This window comes from Physeter macrocephalus, chromosome 11 (genome assembly GCF_002837175.3).
Source record: "Physeter macrocephalus isolate SW-GA chromosome 11, ASM283717v5, whole genome shotgun sequence".
In the NCBI taxonomy this organism is placed as follows: Eukaryota; Metazoa; Chordata; class Mammalia; order Artiodactyla; family Physeteridae; genus Physeter; species Physeter macrocephalus.
In genome coordinates this window covers 14965608-14989730 of record NC_041224.1, presented here as the reverse complement: position 1 = coordinate 14989730, position 24123 = coordinate 14965608, and the positions used below count along the sequence as shown (strand labels likewise).

Below are 24123 nucleotides of genomic sequence, written 5' to 3'. Positions count from 1 at the left end.
CAAAATATATAAGGAATTCATACAAGTAAATAGCAAAGCAATAAAACCTGATTTTAAAATGGGCAAAGGACCCAAACAGACATTTCTCCAAAGAAGACATGCAAATGGCTGAATGCAGACCAAAACCATAATGGGATGTTAGGATGGCTATTATCCAAAACTTGAAAGATAAGATGTGTTATTGAGGATATGGAGAAAAGGGAACCCTTGTACACTGTTGGTGGGAATGTAAATTGGTACAGTCATTATGGACGACAGTCCACACTGAGGTTCCAAATCAGTGGTTCCCAGGAGTTGAGGCTGGGGAAGGGTCTGGCTATATAGTGACAGCACAGGGGAGGGTTTTAGCAATGATGGAACTTTTCTATATTGTGGGCTGTAGTTGTGATTATACAACCATGTGTATTTGCCAAAACTTATAACTATACGTGAAAAAAGCAAATTTTACTGTATGCGGACTTCCTTGGTGGCACAGTGGTTAAGAATCCACCTGCCAATTCAGGGGACACAGGTTTGATCCCTGGTCTGGGAAGATCCCACAGGCCGCGGAGCAACTAAGCCCGTGCGCCACAACTACTGAGCCTGTGCTCTAGAGCCCAAGAGCCACAACTACTGAGCCCACGTGCTGCAACTACTGAAGTCCGCGCACCTAGAGCCCGTGCTCCACACAAGAGAAGCCACTCCAGTGAGAAGCCCACACACCACAACAAAGAGTAGTTCCCACTCGCAGAAGCTAGAGAAAGCCCGCGTAGCAACGAAGGCCCAACGCAGCCAAAATAAATATAAATAAATATTAAAATTTTTTTTTACTGTATGTGGATTTTAAATATTAATTTAGAAAATAGAAATAATAGAGAGGGAGAGAGAGAGAAGACCTCTGCTTCCTAAGGCCTCAGAGCTCTCTGGATGAGAGATAATTTATTCAATAAATGTGTAAGACACCATAAAAATGCACAACAGTATACAACAGTGAATAAAATCAATATCCCTGCCCTTGAGTAGTTTAGTCTACTTGGGAAGACAGCATCCGATAAGTAGGAAAACAGGGACCAGGATGGTTTGACCAGGATGGCTGCTATCTTTAAATACAACAAAACCTCTACACTCAACCGTTCTGCGCCCTGTTACCTGCAGCCTCATCTGTATTCAACCCTCCACAGCCAAACGTCCTGAAGGAGTTGTCCACCCCAACCATCTCCACGTCCTCTTGTCCCACTCCCTCCTGCCACCTCCACAGCCTAGACTCTACTCCCTCACTCCATGGAACTGTCCTTATCTCTGCCAAAGTCGACTGGTTACTATTTAGTCCTCATCTTGACTTCTCAACAGCTTTTGGTTCTGTTGATCACTCATCCTTTCGGAGATATTCTGTGCCATTGACTCTCCTAGTTTTCCTCGTATCGGTCTGACTGCTCCTTCTCCACCAGTGTGAGCGTTCTACACCACTCGGTCCTACCTTAGGGCTTCTACTCTTACTCTAAGCCCTCTCCCTTGGAAATGTCACCCATTTCCCATTTCAGCCGACACCTAGTTACGGCTCAGACCCAAAGGTGTAAGTTCTACTCAGAGTTCTTCTCAAAGCTGCAAAGTTATAGATCCAACCACCTAGTCAAGATCTCACATGGACGGCTCAAGGGCACCTCAACTCAAGATGTCCAACACTGGACTCACGAATTTCCTACCAAACCTGTCCTATTCCCATTTATCAGTGTTGGTCCTGGCATGCCGTCAGCCAGGAACACAGGACTTATCTTTGACCTTCCCACCTCCTTTACCACCCAAATTCAACCTGTCATTAACATCTACTGATTTCATTTCCTAAATATCTCTCAAATTTGCTTACATTGCTCCATGCCCCCTGCCTCCGTCCTAGACCAACATCTATCTGGTAGCTTTCTAACCACCACTACTTATTACTATATCACCTGGATCCCCTCCAATCCAGTTCCCCACTCCTGTCACTTTGTCTTTCTATAAATGTGAATTTGGTCCCATCACACTTTGCTTTCCAAACATCAAAGGTTTCCCATTACCGTTAGAACAAGGCCCAAATCCTCACCAGGATCTATCAATCCCTGCATGGTCTGCCCCCACCCCTTGTGCTCTGGCCTCATCCTTCTCACTCACTCCCTTTCCTCCAGCTACAGGAGCTTTCTTTGATTCCCTCAAAGGTACCATGGACCCTGCTACCACGGGGCCTTTGCACAGATTCTTCTCCTTCTCTGGATTGCTCTCATGACCCCATTACCCCAGTATTAACTAGAATACCTCTCTTCCATCAGATTTTAGCCCCAGAATCAATTCAGCAGAAAACGTTTTCTTTACCCCGAAGTTTACATCAGACTTCCTGATTTCCTTTCTTTTCCTTGGAGTATTTATTTCCACTTAAAATTATACTATTAGGGACCTACTGTATAGCACAGAGAACTCTACTCAATACTCTGTAATGACCTATATGGGAAAAGACTCTAAAAAGAGTGGATATATGTATATGTATAATTGATTCACTTTGCTGCACAGCAGAAACTAACACTGTAAATCAACTATACTCCAATAAAACTTAATTAAAAATAAAATTATAAAGTCATTAATGTGGTCTTTTGATCGTGTCAACCACCAACACTAGGACTATAAACTCCACGATCACGGACTTTGTATTTTGCCCAACACTGAAACTCTAGTATCTAACACAGTAGCTGCCTCAAGGTAGGCACTCAATAAATATTTACTAAAGATTAGAATCAACAATCCCACAAAATGAGGTAGGTATAATGTCACACATGTCTGCACTCTTTAATAACAGCAATGGATTGGAAACAAACTTAACGACCCATCAACAGGGGACTTGATTAAATATATTGTGAGACATTCATACAATGGAATATTATCTAGAGCAATTTACATGCACTGATATGGAAAGATCTTCAAGCTCTACTTGTGAATAAAGCAGGGCATAGCAAAGCGCATAGTGCATAGTGAAGTGCCCCTGGTGTCAAAGCCAACAGTAAATCACATTTAAATTACTTGTTGGATGAAAATACTCACTGAATGTTTGAGAAACTTAACAGTGGCTACTTGTTTAGAGGGTAGGTGTAACTAACTGCGTAGATGGGTGTCAGAGGTGGGAAAAAAACTCTACTATCATTTTATACTTAGATTTGGGAACCCACCTGAATGTGTTATATGTTTATAACTGAATAGATGGATTTTTAAAGAAGTGCTCCCTGGCCAGAACCCAGTGAACTGCTGCATGAATTACAGCACACATGACAGCTTCCCCATCTCTAACACACACCCCCGTCATCACTGCTGCCACCACTCTGCCACCGCCCTGGGAAGAAGCAAGCAGCTTTTTAAAAGCTACATATTCTTTAACGTTTAGAGCCATACTCTCTAATTATCAATTTACAGTCATAATCCCTTGCATCACTTTTTATAGGTTACTAAGTGCTTTCAAACATATTCTCTAATTAGGTCCTTACAACAACCTGACACAGTTTCCATGGTTTTAGCCCCATTTTATAGATGAGAAAACTGAAGTTGTGAGAAATAAAGGGTCCTGCCCAAGGTCACGCCTCTGGAAATGTCAGAGTCAATTTCGATCTTCTGATGAAAAGTCGACGTCCCTTCCCATGCAGTTCGGAGGATGACAACCTCCCCACCACCCTTCCAGATTCCAAACAAGGAAAAGGAAAATGGCAGCAGGTCTTTCACAGGTTTCGTTTCAACCCCATGACATTCTAGGACAGACTGATCTAAGTGCGGGTCAGTCTGGGTTTTGGTCCTAGGGGACAGGACCTGCCGAGAGGGGAAAACAGCCAACTTCTGTTTGTGTTACTCTCACCCAGCAGAGGAGAAAAGAGGAAGGAAAACGCTCTTGGCTGGTGTCGCGAGAACCCTGCCAGTAAATGGGACGTGGATGCTCTAACCCGCCACAGACATCCCGAGGTCCCATGAACACCACGATACCGCACCAGAGAGACGCGGGATACTTAGTAAGGACGAAGCTGACTTCCCGGCAGCTTCGGAAAGCAAGACTGTGTTTCCACTGACCGAGGCGTGGGTGGGATGTTTGACGATGGAACTAGAGAATGGGAGCATTTATCTGCCTGCTGAGGACGGAGCTGCACGTCACCCTGGGTGTGCATCACACAAAGCTTCCCTACATAAGATCGTCCTCTGGTTCCATTTCTTAGCCTCTGGATTGACACTGCAGTCCCAGATTCACGTGATGCTCTGAGAGAGGGAGAGCTATGAGGGAGAAGAATGACATGCGCTCTTCACCGCCAAGGCCTAGATCCACCGATCAGGCTGACGGGGGGACTAGAGAGTAGCAGCACTGAAAAGGACAAGAGCTCGGCAGCGCTCCTCCAGGATTTATCATCCTCTTAAGTTACAGCATGGAATACAGGGAAGCCGTGTAACGCGCAACGTCCAGGGCCGTTCACAAAGGCCTCAGAGCATGCGGAAGGTTCACATGTTCTGATTAGCAAACGTCTAACTGGAACAAAAAGCTGGCCCGCAGAATGGCCATCGTTAAGTCTACAAATAACAAATGCTGGAGAGGGTGTGGAGAAAAGAGAACCCTCCTACCCTCCCTCCTGTTGGTGGGAATGTAAATTGGAAAACAGTATGGAGGCTCCTCAAAAGACTAAAACTAAAGTTGCCAGATGATCCAGCAATCCCACTCCTGGGCATATATCCAGACAACACTCTGATTCAAAAAGATACATACGCTCCTAGGATTTCCCTGGTGGTCCACTGGTTAAGACTCCATGCTTCCACTGCAGGGGGCAGGGGTCTGACCCCTGGTCGGGGAACTGAGATCCCACAGGCTGCACGGTGCAGCCAAAAACAACAACAGCGGCGAAAACAAAAAAGATATACGTGCCCCTACGTTCACAGCAGCACTCTCCACCACAGGCAAAACATGGAAAAAACCTAAATGTCCATCAACAGATGAATGGATAAAGAAGATGTGGTACATATATACCATGGAACACTACTCAGCCATCAAAAAGAATGAAATAATGCTGCTTGCAGCAACACAGATGGACCTAGAGATTACATACTAAGTGAAGCAAGTCAGAAAGAGACAAATACCATATCACTTATATGTGGAATCTAAAATATGACACAAATGAACTTGTCTACTAAACAGACTCACAGACATAGAGAACAGACTTGTGGTTGTCAAGTGGGGGAGGGGGGAAGGGGGGAGGGGTGGGTTGGGAGGCTGGGGTCAGCAGATGCAAACTATTATCTATAGGCTGGATAAACAACAAGGTCCAACCGTATAGCACAGGGAACTATATTCGATATCCTGTGATGCGCTCTTCACCGCCAAGGCCTAGATCCACCGATCAGGCTGACGGGGGGACTAGAGAGTAGCAGCACTGAAAAGGACAAGAGCTCGGCAGCGCTCCTCCAGGATTTATCATCCTCTTAAGTTACAGCATGGAATACAGGGAAGCCGTGTAACGCGCAACGTCCAGGGCCGTTCACAAAGGCCTCAGAGCATGCGGAAGGTTCACATGTTCTGATTAGCAAACGTCTAACTGGAACAAAAAGCTGGCCCGCAGAATGGCCATCGTTAAGTCTACAAATAACAAATGCTGGAGAGGGTGTGGAGAAAAGAGAACCCTCCTACCCTCCCTCCTGTTGGTGGGAATGTAAATTGGAAAACAGTATGGAGGCTCCTCAAAAGACTAAAACTAAAGTTGCCAGATGATCCAGCAATCCCACTCCTGGGCATATATCCAGACAACACTCTGATTCAAAAAGATACATACGCTCCTAGGATTTCCCTGGTGGTCCACTGGTTAAGACTCCATGCTTCCACTGCAGGGGGCAGGGGTCTGACCCCTGGTCGGGGAACTGAGATCCCACAGGCTGCACGGTGCAGCCAAAAACAACAACAGCGGCGAAAACAAAAAAGATATACGTGCCCCTACGTTCACAGCAGCACTCTCCACCACAGGCAAAACATGGAAAAAACCTAAATGTCCATCAACAGATGAATGGATAAAGAAGATGTGGTACATATATACCATGGAACACTACTCAGCCATCAAAAAGAATGAAATAATGCTGCTTGCAGCAACACAGATGGACCTAGAGATTACATACTAAGTGAAGCAAGTCAGAAAGAGACAAATACCATATCACTTATATGTGGAATCTAAAATATGACACAAATGAACTTGTCTACTAAACAGACTCACAGACATAGAGAACAGACTTGTGGTTGTCAAGTGGGGGAGGGGGGAAGGGGGGAGGGGTGGGTTGGGAGGCTGGGGTCAGCAGATGCAAACTATTATCTATAGGCTGGATAAACAACAAGGTCCAACCGTATAGCACAGGGAACTATATTCGATATCCTGTGATAAACCATAATGGAAAAGAATATGAAAAAGAATGTATATATATGCATAACGAAATCACTTTACTATACAGAAAATAGCACAATACTGTAAATCAACTATACTTCAATGAAATAAATTTTTTTTTTGACATCTTTATTGGAGTATAACTGTTTTACAATAGTGTGTTAGTTTCTCCTTTACAACAAAGTGAATCAGTTATACATATACATATGTTCCCGTATCTCTTCCCTCGTGCGAATGAAATAAATTTTTAAACAAAAGGTGACCTGAACAGCTCCTCTGATCCCTCCTAAGACTGAGGACCCACCACCGTAGGAAAAACTGACTGCTTCTGGTGTAACGTGATGTATTTATTCTGCGTAGGAGAGAAAATAAGGTGCTCACCTTCAAAAGGAATAGGCAGAGAAGTTTTAGTGGGGTTTTTTTGGAAGAAAAGAGCAAGTAATTGTCAATTCTTCATCTAACTCTGAGATCTTCAATTTACAACTACTTTACTCACTGCAGAGGAAGTAAAAATTTCTCAAGGAGTATCATAAAATGTAAATGCTAAAATTTACCAAAAAGCCAATTTATTTTTAGTTTCAATTTAAATTCTGAAACTAACAGGCTAACTTAGGTCTGATGTGGTACCTTTCAAAGAGGACAAGGGATAAACATGGAAGGAGCTAAGGTGCTGAAAAGCGCAAGGTCCATCAGTCTCAATGCGTAAATTCAGCTACACGGCATCTCAGCAATCTGGAAGAATTAATTTTCCTCCCCCAAAGCTTCTGACTCTCAGTGCAATGCACACAGCCACCCCTTGTTATCTAAGAGACCAGGGTGATGAAAGGGAAAAGAGATTCTCCCCAAGATCAACATCTGACCACCCGAAACAGAACTGCCTTCACCTTGAAACAATTCTCCATGGTCCTATTGTTCTATTTTTTTCTAATGATGGAATATCTAATTCCAGGGAAATATTAATAGCTTCATTATGTGGCCATAGAGCTAATTAGTGATGTACCTAAAGAGTCTGGGGGCTAAGCTATAAGGTGTTTTTGGAACAACATCTGATCTTTTGGTACAAATCTATTGTTACCAAGGATTTAGTAAAATAAGCAAACTCCCATAAAAATGGAGAACCAAAGGACAGAGACTAAAAAGATTTCATTTGGAACATGCTAAGGTCTGACTCAAGCCAGGGATACTCAGGCTGACACCTGGTAGGTCCAGTTCAATGTGGAGTGGGTACCAGTACAGATTAAGAGCAGAAAAACAAACAGGTGCTTGGAACCATGCTGGGAGCAAGAGTTCAGAAAATTCTGGCAAACCCTGGAGGAGGGGTCAGAGGTGTCTAGATGTGTCAGTAGGGTAGGCCTGAGGAGGGGAACCTGGATAATGTCTAGCAAGCAAGAATCAACATTTTTCCCTAGATGGACCCCCCTGCCCATCAGGAGAACAGGCTCTGCGCAAAGGACATGCAGAAGGCCTCCAGGAGCCAGGGAGCCCAGGGCAGAAGATAAGGAGGTTTGGAAGAACAAGGCCGTCCCCCTAGGCCAACCCACCAGACGAGAGAAAGGCACTCTTCGCAAGGCCAGCACAGATGGGTGGAAAGAAGGAAGCCACCCAACATGTGCAAATTGGTTCATTAACCCACAAAAAAAGTCCTTGTCCTGGGGGACACCCACATCAGAACCCTCTCCAGTAGTCTGTCATGTGGTCCTAAAAACATCTCAGATGGGAGATGGGGAGCCATGGGCCACCACCTCTCCTGACCTGGTCCCACAATCATCCCAGCTCAACTGTGTCAATGCCACTGCTTTGGGAAAGTGACAATCCTCAAAATGTCCCCACAACTCTGGCTAATGCCTCAGATTGGAATACCCCTTTTATATTTTCACGCCCCAAATCATCCTGACCTTCACGTTCCACAACTACCTTGGTCACCCTGTACCTCTACGTCTTAATAGCTATAGATAAGAATCATAGAAGTGTTAGCTACTACAATTCTTTCATTTCATTTTCTTGAGGACTTTTCTTTCCTTTTAGAAAATTCCTCAGAGCCCTATGCTATCAATAATAGTAAGAGTAGCCTTATGCTATCAATAATAATAATAATAATAATGGTAGTAGTCATAACAGCTCACAGGTATTGAGTACTTTGTCAAGCGCTATGCTAAGGGCTTTACATATCTACATTTCCTACAGAGTTAAATCCTATGGCATCAGCCCTATAGCGTAGATGCTACTATTGTTTCCATTTTACAGAAGAGGCAACTGAGGCACAGTGTGCCAATCTTCATCCCATCTTGTTCCCTGACTTTGTGAGGAACTCCACGCCCAACAGTAAAGCCTCAGGAGTCGACAGTTTATGAGCAGGGTTTGTTAACCGCTGGGAGTGGGGGTCGGGGGCACGGAGGAAAATACTCTTTGGTCTGGGCTTCTGGAAGAGCACTCTTGACTCTCTGGGTCAAAATGTAGCTATTCTATTATTTTGCTCTGGCACAGGGTACCAATTCTTACCAATTGTCTTCTTGGATCTCCCGGTCACTGGAAAAAGTCACCACTGCTGCCATTGGGAACAGTTCAAAAACTGGAAAACACCCTTCTGTTCTCTTGAGTGTCTGGAAAGATGGCATGTTGGAAATTGACTCCATGAGGCAAGAGGTTATAATTTTCATCCATCCTAACAAGAAAGAGGAAGAAAGCAGAGCTGTAGATTGCACAGCCATGGGGTGCGCCATCGTGAATCTTGAGTCAACAGAAGACTGTGACAGTCTCCATTGGCTCTCATTATTTCTAATTGTTTCTCTGCCTCCTACTTCATGAGTCTATTTTGAAGCTTTTGAAAAAGGTGAGTTTGGGCACAGAGAGAGTGTGTGCATGTGTCTGCATTTGTCTGTGTTATCTCCCGGGTGGCCTTGCTTCTCATAGACAGTGTGTTCCTTGTTTCTTGTGAAAGGGAGGCCAGTTGCAATGACCCGGGTTCAAGTCCTACCACTACTACTTCTGTCTGACAGGAAACGAATTTCTTAAATTCTCTAAGCTTCAGTATTACAATCTATAAAAAGAGGATGACAAAAGCACCTTACTTTTTGATGGTGATGTAAGGATTGCATTAAAAAAAAGTGTCTGGCCACAGTAACTGCAGTATAAAAGTTAGTTAACATTTCTATTGAGCCTCGCAAAAAATGCCTGTTGTCAAGATGAAGAAGTCAAGAAAAGGAAAAGGAGAGATACGAGTTACTCTCCAGCCCATGGGGGGCATGTGGGGCTCACCAGGGAGTCTCCAGTGCCACCTTCTCCTGTGAAGCTGACCAGAATCTGTTCTCTTCTCGATGGGTCCCAGAATAACAGAGGAGGAATGCTTTGTATGCAGCTGTTAACACACATCAGGGCAACATAACTCTGTGAAATAGAAATCTATCAGACTACCATTTGACTCTGTATTTCTGCCCTAATGTTTTATAAACATGTCAGAGAGAAGATGAAAGAGTTGGCTGACCACCACAGAACCAGTGGACAAAACGGTATTTCATAATAAAATAGGAAAAGAAAATGACGTCTTCTAAAGTACTCTGGTTTTTTTCTTTGGAAAATGAAGTTTCATTGTTGAATAGTTTTGTAGCTGGGTCCCCAGTGTTTTCCGTAAATAAAGACATGAAAAATCTAGTTTAAGTTTCTCTGTATCAAGAAGGTACTGTCTCACTCCTTGACGAGTTTACTTAGAAACTGTACTTGTTCAGCAACTAAAAATAAATTCAACTGAATCTAGCTAAGCCACCCAAGCCAACACAAAGCACGCCACGTATACTAATCTTAGATATTCTGGCTTCAACATGGAAAACGTGTTGCCATGAGCTTACGGACAGCCCTCTGCGGAACTCACTCTTTTCTTTCTCAGTGACATGAAATCTAAAGAGCTAAGAGTGAGTCTGCAGACCAAGGTCATGGTCAATCCAAATATCTTTAATCCTGCTCCACAGACTGGGAAGACTGGATCTATCGCCCATCACAGCTGTAGATTCAATCGCTATCTCGATAGATACATTCGATTCCATTTTGAGGTTCCTCTCAGTCTCCTTCAACTGGAGACAACCAATGCATTTAGGGTTCCACCTGCTGTTTTTTCACTCTAAACTTCAGTCAAACCCATTGCCTAAATTCTTATCCACATGTGTTTCGTCTTGACCACAGACCAACTTTCACGGAACTGCCCAAGATTCCAGGAGTCTCCAATCAGACAGGGCCTCCTGCCTAATTCACTTCTATATTCTTCAAAGCCCTGTGACCCCCAAGGCCCTGACGCCACCCAGCACCCCACCCCTCCTCCATAAATCTGTTTGGAAGAGCCTGGCATTGAGATCTGCCGACAGCTGATCGGAGCTACCGCGGGTGAAACGGGAGGACATCTGGGCCGCATCCCACACCAGCGCCATCCTGGCATTTAAGCAGGTGTGCAGAATAGTGACTGGTCCGCATCTAACCTGCACCAGGTGTTTTGTGTGAGTGACTGGGTTTTAGTCTCAAGCAACCTTGTTTCTCACGTTATGAAGGTGAGGCTATTGAGATTCTGGACAAGGTCGGTAACTTGCTCAAACTCACAGGAAAAGAGGAGCCAGAATTCCAACAACAGTCTGATTTCAAAGGGATTCTGCTTTGGTTTGACCACCACCCATCCCAAACTGCTCCCACCAAATCCAGTTTAAAACACAGAGTTCCAAGTATACTAGGATTCCACCTCAATTAGGGTTTCACCTGCTGTTATTTCAAACCTTAGTCAAACCCATCACCTGAATTCTTACGCACAAGCGTTTCATCTGGACCACAGACCAACTCGCATGAACTTAATCAGAGAGGGTCCTGCCTGATTTACCTTTATATTCCTCAAAGCACAGCGACCAGGGTCGCCCCCCGGAGCCCCCCGCATAAACCTTTGCTATGTGGAATAGGCTGGCTACTTGCTGCTGGAACCCACCTGGAGCTTTTGCCTGAAACACTCTTCTGTCCTTAAAGCACGGGAATCCTCCCTGTTTTTCCAACAGTCTTGGCCAGAGGTACCCAGGATGTTGCAGACACGTCGGCAAGAGCGGGAAAGAACGAAGAACACGGGAAGGAGCCCAAGGCATCATCTAACATCGCACGGACAGGATTCCCTGCGAGTTCCTGATCCGGCTCCGGATAAAGGCGACCTCAGTTGGTCACGCAAATGGCCGAGGGGGTGGTGTGGGCGGGAGGTGGCAGGCTCACCTGAGGAAGAAGAAACAGGCGTAATCCTGGACCACGGTGTGGGAGTGACAGGAGAAGAAGCCCAGGCCGCTGAGGTGGAGCCTGGAGCCCGCGGGCACCTCGAGCACGCTGCCCCACGCCTGGTCCACAGCGTCTTGATCTCGGCCCGGTACAGGCGCCCCGCCTCGCCGGCCTCCTACTGCCAGGGCAGGAGCTGTATAGGCCGTGCGCCTCGTGGTGCAGCGCCAGCACCTTGGCGTACGAGATGGTCTCGGCCAGCTCGGCGCCGCAGCCCTCGCTCAGGGGTCGCCACTCGGAGGGCATCTGGCAGCCGCAGGCGGCCCCGAGCCGCTCGGCCAGCGTGCCGGCTGGGACCGGCCGGGTGGGCGCTGCGCCCGGGGCGCACTACACGGGCGCAGGGCGGGGAGGCCCGGGGCGGAGCTGGGCCGCCGGCGGCGTCGGGGAGCCCGGAGCGTCCGGCCCACGGCGCCGCCCCGCCGGCCGGAGAAGCGCAGCCCTGGGAGCTCAGCCCGGCGCGCCGCTCTCTCCGCCGCCAGGCTCACCCGGTCCTTCCCAGCCCGTGACGCCCCAAAGCGGCGCGCGGAGGACGGGCCGCCGCCTCCTCCTGCCCCCCGGGGCCGGGGCGTGGGGCGTGGGCCGCGGCGGGAGGGGCGGAGCCGGGACGCCGGCCGGGGGTGGGGGGCTCGCGATGCTCGGCAGACGCGCGGCGAGGGATGCGTCGCCCCTGGGCGGGCGCGGTGTTTGGGGGCAGCGCGCGAGAAAGCCAGTGCTGGGAGCGGCGGCCCAGCCCTCTTCCTGCGCCCCGATGACAGACAGAGTCAAAGCTTTCCGGGCGCAAAGCCTGTTGCAGACCCGCGGCCTCCTTAAAACGAGCGCTGTCAATTGCCACGATTACTCTGTATATGTTTTTGCATTTTCTACGTAGTTCATTTAGAGTCAAATATATAGAAATCTGACTTTACCTTCGCAGAGGTTAACTAGGAAATTAAGTGTGATCTAATAAACTTTTCTGGACCTCCTCTCTCGCTCTGCTTATTTTTTTAATGATGGTCTTTGGAAAGTCTTAATAAAAGAGTTGAAAAGCCAAAGCCATAGTGCTCTGATTTTCCTGCAGCCACCTGACTTCATTATTTACATAATTACTGCTTTCGTTTTCTGAACACCCTACACCTGAGAAATAAATTCAGAGGTAAATTTCAAACAGCTTTTCACAAGTCAGTGAGCGAATCTGCGGAGACCCAAACTCTCAGTTCTATATTTCTAAACTCAGAGGTTGCTTTTATCTCCAATTTTCTTTAATTGTTCCTAATGTAGTAAGAAGAAGAAAAAAAAGGATATTACTTAGAAATATGTATATTTTATATATTCAATATAGCACACATATACATAATATCATGCAGATAATATACATACCATCATACATATATCATACATGTTATATATAATATATATTTATAATAAATTTACAAGCAAAACTGCCTTAAAATGGCAGGCTCCTTGTTCTGCAAACATCTTATTAACCAGGGTGTCTGCAAGTTTAAGCCTTGGAATTCTTCTCTGTACTGAAGGGAAAAGAGTTCTTAGGGAATTCTGGAAGGAAAGATAAGGAGAAAAGAGGATAGAGAAGCAGGAGAGAAAATTCCAAGGCTGGGCCTCACCTCCCATGACCCCCGAATCGGGAGGGCTTTGGGCATCCCAACAAGTGGAATGACCAGGACTCCAGCCAGTGCTGCCCAGCTCGGGAGGGAGTGGAAGGCTACAGCCTGCAGGAGGTCACACTAGTCCAGAATCTGATCAGCGACTCAGTGGACTCTGTGAGTCCTGAAAGAAGAAAGAAATAAGAGCAACAACTCTCGCAGTTAATAACTAACCCCTGTATAGCTAGTAGTCAGCCTGGGGCTTCAACAAGTTTTGTAGGAAAAATAGCTATATTGAGGGAAGCAAGTGGGCAGTAGTCCCAGTGGTATATGACTCTCCACAGCACCCCCCCGCCTCGAGCATGTGGTAGATGCCAGACTCTCCCACAGTGGGGAAATGGCACCCGAGGTTGGCATCAGACGTTGTACGTCAGGACTGCTTATTTGCCTCTCATGGAATATATGAGTTAAAACATTTCATAGAATCACTGTCTTAGTCTGCTCAGGCTGTCATAACAAAATACCACAGAGTGAGAGGCTGGAAGTCCAAGATCAAGGTGCCAGCAGGATTGCTTTCTGGTGTGGTCTCTCTTCCAGGCTCCTATATGGCCGCCTTCCCACTGTGTCCTCACTTAGCCTTTTTCTGTGGACATGTAGTGAGAGAGGGAAATCTCTGGTGTGTCTTCTTATAAAGATGATTAAGACCCAACCTTGTGACCTCATTTAACCTTAATTACTTCTCTAAAGGTCCTGTCTCCAAATATAGCCTCATTGGGGGTTAGGGCAGGGAGAAGGAGGCGGGACGGGACGGGGGTAGGGGGTGGGGAGTGGGAGGAGGGCGACACAATTCAGTCCATAACAGTTATTTAGCAGGTGTTTTGCAGATTTGCTAGAAAAAAAGAGAGAGGATATGACACGGTTTATACTCCTGGCAAGCCGACTTAGAGCAAGCAAGCATTGCCAAATTATAATATTAACAACTGCTAACACTTATACATTGCATACTACAGGCCAAGCACTGCTATAAGGACTCTGCATATGTTATCTTACTTAATTCTCCAAACAACACTTCAAAGCAGGTATTAGTATCGTCCTCATTTTAGAGATAAGGTACTTAGGTACAGAGAGGTTAATTGACTTACCCAAGATCACAGAGCTAGAAAGTGACTGAGCAAGGATTCAAACCCCAGCATCAGATTCTAGAGTCCACACAGGCATTGCAAGAAAACTTATGGTTACCAAAAGGGAAAGTCGAGGGTATAAATTTGGAATTTGGGATTAACAGATACATACTACTATATATAATATAAAATAGATAACCAACAAGGACCTGCTATATAGCACAGGGAACTATATTCAATATTTTGTAATAACATATAATGCAAAAGAATCTGCATATATACATGTATATATGTGTGTGTGTATATATATACACACACACATATATATAACTGAATCACTTTGCTGTACACTTGGAACTAACACATTATAAATTAACTATACTTCAATAAAAATGGTTTAATAAATAAACCATTTACCTGAGCAGACTAAGACAGTGATATTATGAAAAGTTTTAACTCATTTACTAAATTCTATTTATTTATAGCTGACATAATCATCTATATAGAAAATCTGATACAATCCACAAAAAAATGCTACTAGAACTAATAAGCAAGTTAAAGTATGGAATACAAGATCAACATACAAAAATCAACTGTATTCTATATATAACAACAAACGTTTGGTAATTGAAATGTAAAAAGCAATACCATTCACAGTAGTATCAAAATATATAAAATACTTAGGAATAAAGCTGAAAAGGCTATACACTGAAAACTATAAATATTACTGAGAGAAATGGAAGAAGTCTGTGAAAGATGGACACACATAGTTTGCTAACAGGTCAGGAGACTCAATGTTGTTAAGGTGTCAATGTTAACCAAACTAATCTACAAATTTAATGCAATCTCAATCAAAATCTCAATGGACTTTTTATAAAGACCAAATTTAGAAGACTAACATTACCTGGTTTCAAGACTTACTGTAAAGTTATAGTAATCAATAAAGTGTGCTTTGGTGTAAACACAGACACATAAGCCAATGGAATAGAATAGAGAGTGCAGAAGTAAATAAATAAATAAATAAAGTGTTTTTCTACAAAAATGCAGAGTCAATTCATTGAAGAATGGATTGTTTTTTGAACAAATGGTGATAGAACAATTTGATATTCATATGAAAAAGAAAAAAAAGAACTTCAATCCATAACTTGCACCATAGGCAAAAATTAACTCAAAATACAAAACATGAAACTTTTAGGAGAAAGCCTCTGCTTACTTGGGTTAGACAAAAATAGCACTTTATCAAAATTTAAAACTTCCATCTTTAAAAGACACTGTTAAGAGAATAAAATGTCAAGCCATAGACTTGAAGGAAATGTTTGCAAAGCGTATATCTGATAAAGGATGCATATCCAGAATACTCAAAAAACTCTCACAACCCAGTAAGAAGACAAAAAACCCAATATAAAAAAGGGCAGAAAAAAAAAAAACGGGCAGAATTCTTGAACAGACACTTCACCAAAAAAGATATCAGGATGGCAACTAAGTGCATCATTAGTCGTTAGAGAAATGCAAATTAAAACCATTGTGAGCTACCCCTAAACACCTACTAGAATGGCAAAAATTAAAGAGACTGATCATATCAAGTGTTGTTGAGAATGTGGAGGAACTGGAACTCTTATACACTGCTGGTGGGAATGGAAATTGTACAACCACTTTGGAAAACAATGTGATGGTTCCTTAAAAAGGTAAACATACAATAGAGCCATTTCACTCTTAGGTATTTACCCAAGAGAATTAACACATATTCCATACAAAGACTTGAATATGAATGTCATTACAGCTTTATTTGTAATAGCCAAAAACAGGAAACAACCCAAAAGTCCATCCACAAGTATATAGATAAACAAACTGATATAAAATGAAGTATTATTCAGCAATTTAAAAAATGAGCTATTAATAGTGTCCGGCCTTAAATTTAGGTCTTTCATCCATCTTGAGTTTATTTTTGTATATGGTGTTAGAGAATGTTCTAATTTCATTCTTTTACATGTAGTTGTCCAGTTTTCCCAGCACCACTTATTGAAGAGACTATCTTTTCTCCATTGTGTATTTTTTGCCTCCTTTGTCATAGAATAATTGATCATAGGTGCGTGGGTATATTTCTGGGCTTTCTATCCTGTTCCATTGATCTATATTTCTGTTTTTGTGCCAGTACCATACTGTTTTGATTACTGTAGCTTACATTACATTACAAACTTTGTAGTTTTCTATGTATCAAATTATAATCCACTCTATCAGATAAATCATCACACTCACAAATCTCTTCAAGACAACCATTTCTCTGTTTGGGGCTGCAAATCAGGAAGCTATTGGAAAACACCTTTAAGATTCTTAGACGTCTTCTTGTGTAGCTGAGAGGATGATTGAGATACTCCTTGAATCTTTCTGATACCTTAACAGAGACGTTGACCCTAAGGTCATATTTTACTAACAGCACCCTGTATTTCATCTGCAAACCAAGCCCATTTCTTACGTTGAGAAATTTTTTCGTGGAGAAACTAGGGTTGAATGCAATTTTGTTATCAAGCCCACAAGTTCTAGTGCTTTTTTAGTTCTTCTAAATTCTGCTTGAAATCTAAATAGTCCCCTCTTTGCCTCAACTGGCTCCTCCTGGACTTTACCATAGGCATCTGAAAGAAGCCAGATGGCACCTTCAACATTCTGTCCAGAACTCTCCTTAGCCAGATCCACAAGTTCATGAGGTACCCTTTCTATTTCCCATATGTCCACAGGCTATTAGTTTTTCTAGTTTTTCTGCCAATACTGCTAATAGTTTTTCTAATTTTTCTGCCTATATCCTATTGGAAGCTGAAAGTTCTCTTTCCTTCAGCTTCCAATAGGATATTCCTCACTACCTTTCGGCCTCCACCAAACAGTCTCTTCATCATTCCTCCAAATTTCTCCATTCCTCTCCCAGACTCAAAAATCAATGCCACATGTGATGGCAGGACCCCACTTGGAGGTAACAGTTTCTGCTTTAGCTAATCTATTGCAGCATAACACACCACCCCAAATTTAATGACTTCTAACAATTTATTATTACCTCATACAACTCTGTGGGTTGACCAGGAGGTTACTGGGCTTCACATGTTGTTGGCTTGGAGACGGGATGTCTAGAACATCTAAAATGGACTCATTTTAGTAATGGACTCATACAGGGATGGAAATTGGTACTGGCTACAGTCTGGGAGCCCAGTTGGACTTGGCTAGGGGTCTCGATTCTCCTCCAGGTGGGCTTCTCCATATGGTTGCTTATGCTTTCTCATAGTGTGGTGGATAGGTTCCAAGAAGAAGCATTCTAAGAAGACAAGGTCCAATGCACAAGGACTTACCAGTCTTTCACTTCTTTCACTAATGTTCCATTGGTCAAAGCTAGTCACGTGGCCAAGACCAGAATCAATGTGTGAAGAGACTCACAGGGGTACAGATAAAAAGAAGCATGGTTCATTGAGGTCCACCAAAGTGACAGTCTATCACATCCTTCAAATCAACACTCCATTTATTTTTGGTTGAGCAAATGATTTAGTGCACAATTGTCATTATAAGATCATTTTGTTAATTAAAAAACAAAATAAACTCATTTTTATAAATTTTCATTTTATTTGTCAAAAATCATATGTATCAAACCTGTTTTTTTATTATTTTTATTTAAAAAATTTTTATTTTATATTGGAGTATAGTTGGTTTACAATGTTGTGTTAGTTTCAGGTGTACAGCAAAGTGATTCAGTTTTACATATACTTATATCTATTCTTTTTCAGATTCTTTTCCCATTTAGGTTATTACAGAATATTGACTAGAGTTTCCTGTGCTATACAGTAGGTCCTTACTGATTATCTATTTTAAATATAGTAGGGTGTGTATGTTAATCTGAAACTCCTAATTTACCTTTCACCCCTGCCCCCGTTATTCCCTCTGGTAACCATAATTTTGTTTTCTATGTCTGTGAATCTATTTCTGTTTTGTAAATAAGTTCATTTATATCACTTGTAAAGATTTCACATATAAGGGATATCACATATTTGTCTTTGACCTACTTCACTTAATATGATAATCTCTAGGTTTTATGTTGTCTACTATGTTTTTGGTCCTAACTTTTAAGTGGATTCCATTGGAGTGACCTTTTTCTAATATTAGCTATCCTCAGATATAAAAGGTTCTGTGTTTTGTTTCCTATTTAGTTTTTATTCCTTCAGTCTCACTCTCAGGTCAAGAATACTTTGCAGAGGAAGAGATAGTCACAAGACAGAATTTGGGTGTTGCTGGTCCATAGAAATAACACCATCCTAATAGCACCAAAACATCATCCCTCATCCTGACATATCTTTTTTTACTTTACTCATAAAGAAGAATTAAATAGTCACTTTCCCACCAGCTTTCTAACTAGGCACTGATAACTAGGTGTGGCTTGAAATTATATACAATAGTACTTTCCTTGTGAAGCCTCAATAACCTACAGCTCTTACAAACTGCTTTAGTATGAGAGTTCTACAAAAATTAGTTCTGAAAGGCCTATAGTCTTATAAAGAACATTTTGAACAAAGGTGTACTTTTTTTTTTTTTTTTTTTTGCGGTATTTGGGCCTCTAACTGCTGTGGCCTCTCCCGTTGCGGAACACAGGCTCCGGACGCGCAGGCGCAGCGGCCATGGCTCACGGGCCCAGCCGCTCCGCGGCATGTGGGATCCTACTGCACCACCAGGGAAGCCCCACAAAGGTGTACTTTTTAAATAGAGGTTTAATTTTGTTCTCTGATACACATTTAAGTTTTAAAGAAAGCTGTAAAGAATAAGAGTACTTTATGTTTTATAATGCTGTGCAGTCTACACTTAGCTTTTAATACCTGGGCTATGTCTTTTTTATAGTGAGATAGAAAAAAATCTGAAGTGTTTGAATTCACTGAAACTTAGGAAACACTCTACTCTTATTTAATCCTTGAAGAAATGACAGGTAATTTTTAAAAAGGGATTTAAAATCCAGCCAAGAAGCATGTATGCTGACTATTTTGTTTTCCTCCCCAGACAGTCTCAGTTTAATCATATAGTAGTCAATGTAACTCAAGCTTTTTTTTTTTAACCTCAGCATGAATCTGAGAGGCAATGTAACTGAAACTCTCTTACCAAATGCTTCCACAGTGCTGTCTGGGGCTTCCTCAAGGGTGCTGTTACCTATTCTTTCATTTCCTCCTCTGGAATAGATCTGTCATTTTACCAGGCCTGAACTTTCTGTTCCTTTCTCATATCTTCATAAGCAATTAACAAAGGATAGCCCCCCCTTGGAGTTTTGTCATTTTGCCTTCAGTTTCCACTGCAATCTTGTTTTGCTTTTTAATTTTTTTTAAAAAAAAGGACCTATAAATGCTGCTTCAGTATCAGCTCTGCTTCTCTCAAACTTGAAAACAAAACTGCCGAAGGCCAGTGAGCTGGTCTATCACCAAGCTGGAAGGATTAGGGATGAGCTTATAACAAGGGTCAGGGTCTGGGTTCATGGGTAAATTTCAACAGCAATTCCTCTGTTAACAGACATTTCCCAGAACCCAAAGTATGCCTCAGAGGGTTATCCACTGTGTAGTGAATTCTTTCAACAGATGGATATTGTCTTATTTTAAAGAACCTAATGAGAAAGAGATTCGATGGCTTCCTTCAGAAATGGCTCCCATATCGGGCTTCCCCGGTGGCGCAGTGGTTGAGAGTCCGCCTGCCGATGCAGGGGACACGGGTTCGTGCCCCGGTCCGGGAAGATCCCACGTGCCGCGGCGGCTGGGCCCGTGAGCCGTGGCCGCTGAGCCTGTGCGTCCGGAGCCTGTGCTTCGCAACGGGAGAGGCCACAGCAGTGAGAGGCCCGCGTACCGCAAAAAAAAAAAAAAAAAGTAATGGCTCCCATTTGTCATGCCTTATCAGGAATTCCTTCACATCCCATAATAATATGAAGTCTTCCCCTTGGTCCCCTTTCTCTCTGACTCCTCACTGCGCTAAAACACTAATTGTTAAGTCATTCACAGCTACCATTCGTGGAGCAGCCACCACTTGCCCACAGTATATGTCAACACTCTACTGAGGACTTTATCATTTAACCACTACAACACTACAAGGTAAATATTATTAGCCCCACTTTGCTGATAATGAACTAAAGCAATAGTTCACAGAGGTTATATTAACTTGCCCAAGTTCTCATGGGCATACAGCTAGTAAATGCTGGAGCCAGCATTTTAACCTGGTATTCTTTCTTCTCAAATAGTAATGGAAACCAAAGTTAACCTTCCTCTTAGGGAGATATCATGATTCTGCAGTGGAATGTTTACCACACGTTTGACCAGGACCCCTTGGTTTACAATGGCCAGGCTGATGTAAGACACAGTGGCTCAATGTCAATAAGTCAGTGGAATAGCTCAGAGCAGAATTTGGAACACATGTGACCCAGACCACCCAGACGCTTGAACAACCTCACTGGGATTTCAGATTTATATTTTTCTAATGTGAGTACTCAATTCTCAGTTCATAGAGCACCCACAGATGACACAGCAGAATCAAAACTGTAGGGATTTAGAGGATTATACTATTTCACCCACAAAAATGGATATTGTAGTGAATTTCTAGACTACTGCTGGATTCTTGGTCCCATGCACTAAATAACTGGTCTGAGTTGGAGTCCTAGCAGGACAAATTGATGCAAAAACACAGATATAGAAAACAGAGGGCAGAAAAATCCAAAGGGCACTGTCTCCCGTTCTGATAGTCAAATCCACCAAAACCAAGTTTCTGCCTCTTTACAAAAAAGGTATTACTCCAGACATTGCTGGGCCTTAAATGACACAAGGACAGGAAGCATGGTGTCTCAGTCCTTCCCACATCACTGCACCCTGCAAAGTGGTGGCCATATCAGCTCTCAACAGATACTGATTGGATCACTGCATAATCTAATAGTGTGTGGAATTTCCCGCTGATTTAGAGTAACCTGTTCAACAACTAAACAAGGTGTGCAGTGTGTTATCAAGGATGAACGTGGTTGCTGATGGGCTGCCAGCCTCTCCCCTGTGCTCCTGCAGTGGGCTCTGATACCACTGCCCCACCACAGATTCTACTTCTAAATCTCAAACTTCTGGAAGTTTCTGTGACATGAGGAAAGCTGTTTTGATACAGCCTCAGGAAACAGTTTCAACCTGTCCATTTGGGTTAAAAATAGGAGGGACTGAAGGAAATCACTACAAAACTCAGTTCTGGCATTATTTCAGGATTTCTCAAGAAGAGAGCACCATTGCTCTCTATATTTCTGGGTGGCAATCTTACATATGGGGACTAGGTGTAAGTGGCCTCCTCCTGGCTTCAGTGCTTTTTGCTCCTGTTTTGCTCCAGTACATCTTACATTATTTTTTTCTACTAACTTCCCAAAAGCCAGACCAAAGAAACCCTCACCTTTTGGCATGACTGCTGTGATAGGTTTTGTAGCTCAGCAGCTAAACAATAGATATTAGCAACCAAAAAAAAAAAACAAAAACAAAAAGTAAATGAACACTACCTGGTAAAGAAGACAAGAGCAAGAGAAGACAAGTCTCAACTTGGTTCTGGAATGAATGGCAATATCCTTCAGAAACATTTTGCCAAGACAGATCTCCTATCCTATGTGACCCTTCAAAAAGTTTCAATTTTCCTGTAGTTGCACATTGTCTTTTTGGTTAGACCTGTGACCTTGTTAAGGGCAGGAAACATATCATGTTTATACACATTCCAGTGAACCAAGTATATTCTGATTGTTTGACTCATGTTAAGGAATCCAAAGGAATTTTTAAAATAATATTAAGAATATCAAGGAGTTCTTAAATATATAAAACAGATATGAACAGACATAAAGGGAGAAATAGGCAGCAATACAATAATAGTAGAGGACTTCAATACCCCACTTTCATCAATGGATAGATCACCCAGACAGAAAATCTAAAAGGAAACATTGGACTTAAATGACACCTTAGACCAGACGGACTTAAGAGATATTTATAGAATATTCCATCAAACAGCAACAGAATATACATTCTTCTCAACTGTACATGGAACATTCTCCAGGATAGATAATATGTTGAGCCACAGAAAGTCTTAATAAATTTGAGATTGAAATCATATCAAGCATCTTTTCTGGCCGCAGTGGTATGAAACTACAAATCAGTTACACGAAGAAAACTGGGAAACTCACAAATATGTGAAGATTAAACAACATGCGACTGAACAACCAATGGGTCAAATGAGAAGTCAAAAGAGAATTAAAAAAAAAAAAACCTCAGGGCTTCCCTGGTGGTGCAGTGGTTGAGAGTCTGCCTGCCGATGCAGGGGACACGGGTTTGTGCCCCGGTCCGGGAGGATCCCACATGCCGTGGAGCGGCTGGGCCTGTGAGCCATGGCTGCTGAGCCTGCGCGTCTGGAGCCTGTGCTCTGCAACGGGAGAGGCCACAGCAGTGAGAGGCCCGCGTACCACAAAAAAACCACAACAAAACAAACAAAAAAAAACTTTAGGACAAATGAAAATGGAAACACAACATACTGAAACTTATGGAATGTAGCAAAAGCAGTTCTTAGAGGGAAGTTTATGGCAATAAATCTACATTAAGAAAAAAAAGATCTCAAATAAACAACCTAATAAAGAACTAGAAAAATGGGAACAAACTAAGCTCAAAGTTGGTACAAGGAAGGCAATAAAGAGCAGACTAGAAATAAATGAAATAGAAACTAAAAAACAATATAAAAGATCAATGAAACTAATAAGAGCTGTTTTTTAAAAATATAAACAAAATAGACAAATCTTTAGCTAGACTAATCAATAAAAAGAGAAGACTGAAATAAATAAAATTATAAATGAAGGACGTTAAAGTGATATCATGCAAAAAGCAAAGGATCATAGGAGACTGCTATGAATAATTATAAGCCAAAAAATCTGTAACCTAGCAGATATGGATAAATTCCTATGAACATACAACCTAAAAAGAATGAATTATGAATAAATAGAATATCTGAACAGATCAATGCTTAGTAAAGAGATTGAATTAATAATGAAAACTCTCCAACAAAGAAAAGTCCAGGACCACATGGCTTCAAGAGTGAATTCTACCAAACATTTAAAGAAGAATGAATATCAATCCTTCTCAAACTTTTCCAAAAATGTAAGATAAGTGGGTTCTTCCAAACTCATTTTATGAAGCCATCATTACCTTGATACCAAAACTAGACAAGGACACTAGAAGAAAAGAAAATTATAAGCCAATATCCCTGATGAACATAGATGCAAAAATCTTCAACAAAACATTAGCAAACTGAATTTGATAATACATTAAGAGGGTCATACACCATGATCAAATGGGATTTATTCTAGGCATGCAAGAATGATTCAACATCAGCAAAATCAATATAATGCACCATGTTAACAAAATGAAGGATAAAAATCATATGAATGTCTCAACAGATGCAGAAAATTCATTTGACCAAATTAAAGTTCCATTCATAAAAACTCTCAACAAAGTGAGTATAGAGGGAATGTACCTCAACATAATAAAGGCCATATATGACAAGCCCACAGCTAACATCATTCTCAATGGTGAAAAAGTGAAATCATTTCCTCTAAGGTCAGGAACAAGACAAGGATGTCCACTCTCTCCACTATAATTCAACATAGTTCTGGAAGTCCTAGCCACGGCAATCAGAGAAGAAGAAGAAATAAAAGGAATCCAAATCAGAAAAGAAGAAATAAAACTGTCACTGTTTGCAGATGAC

The 24123-nt window shown here is 42.5% G+C and overlaps 1 pseudogene; it reads right to left on the bottom strand.

Annotated features, from left to right (window-relative positions):
- Positions 1-4084: 4084 nt before the first annotated feature.
- LOC102988029 (coiled-coil domain-containing protein 3-like) overlaps positions 4085-24123 on the bottom strand; it is a 49512-nt pseudogene continuing 29473 nt past the window's right edge.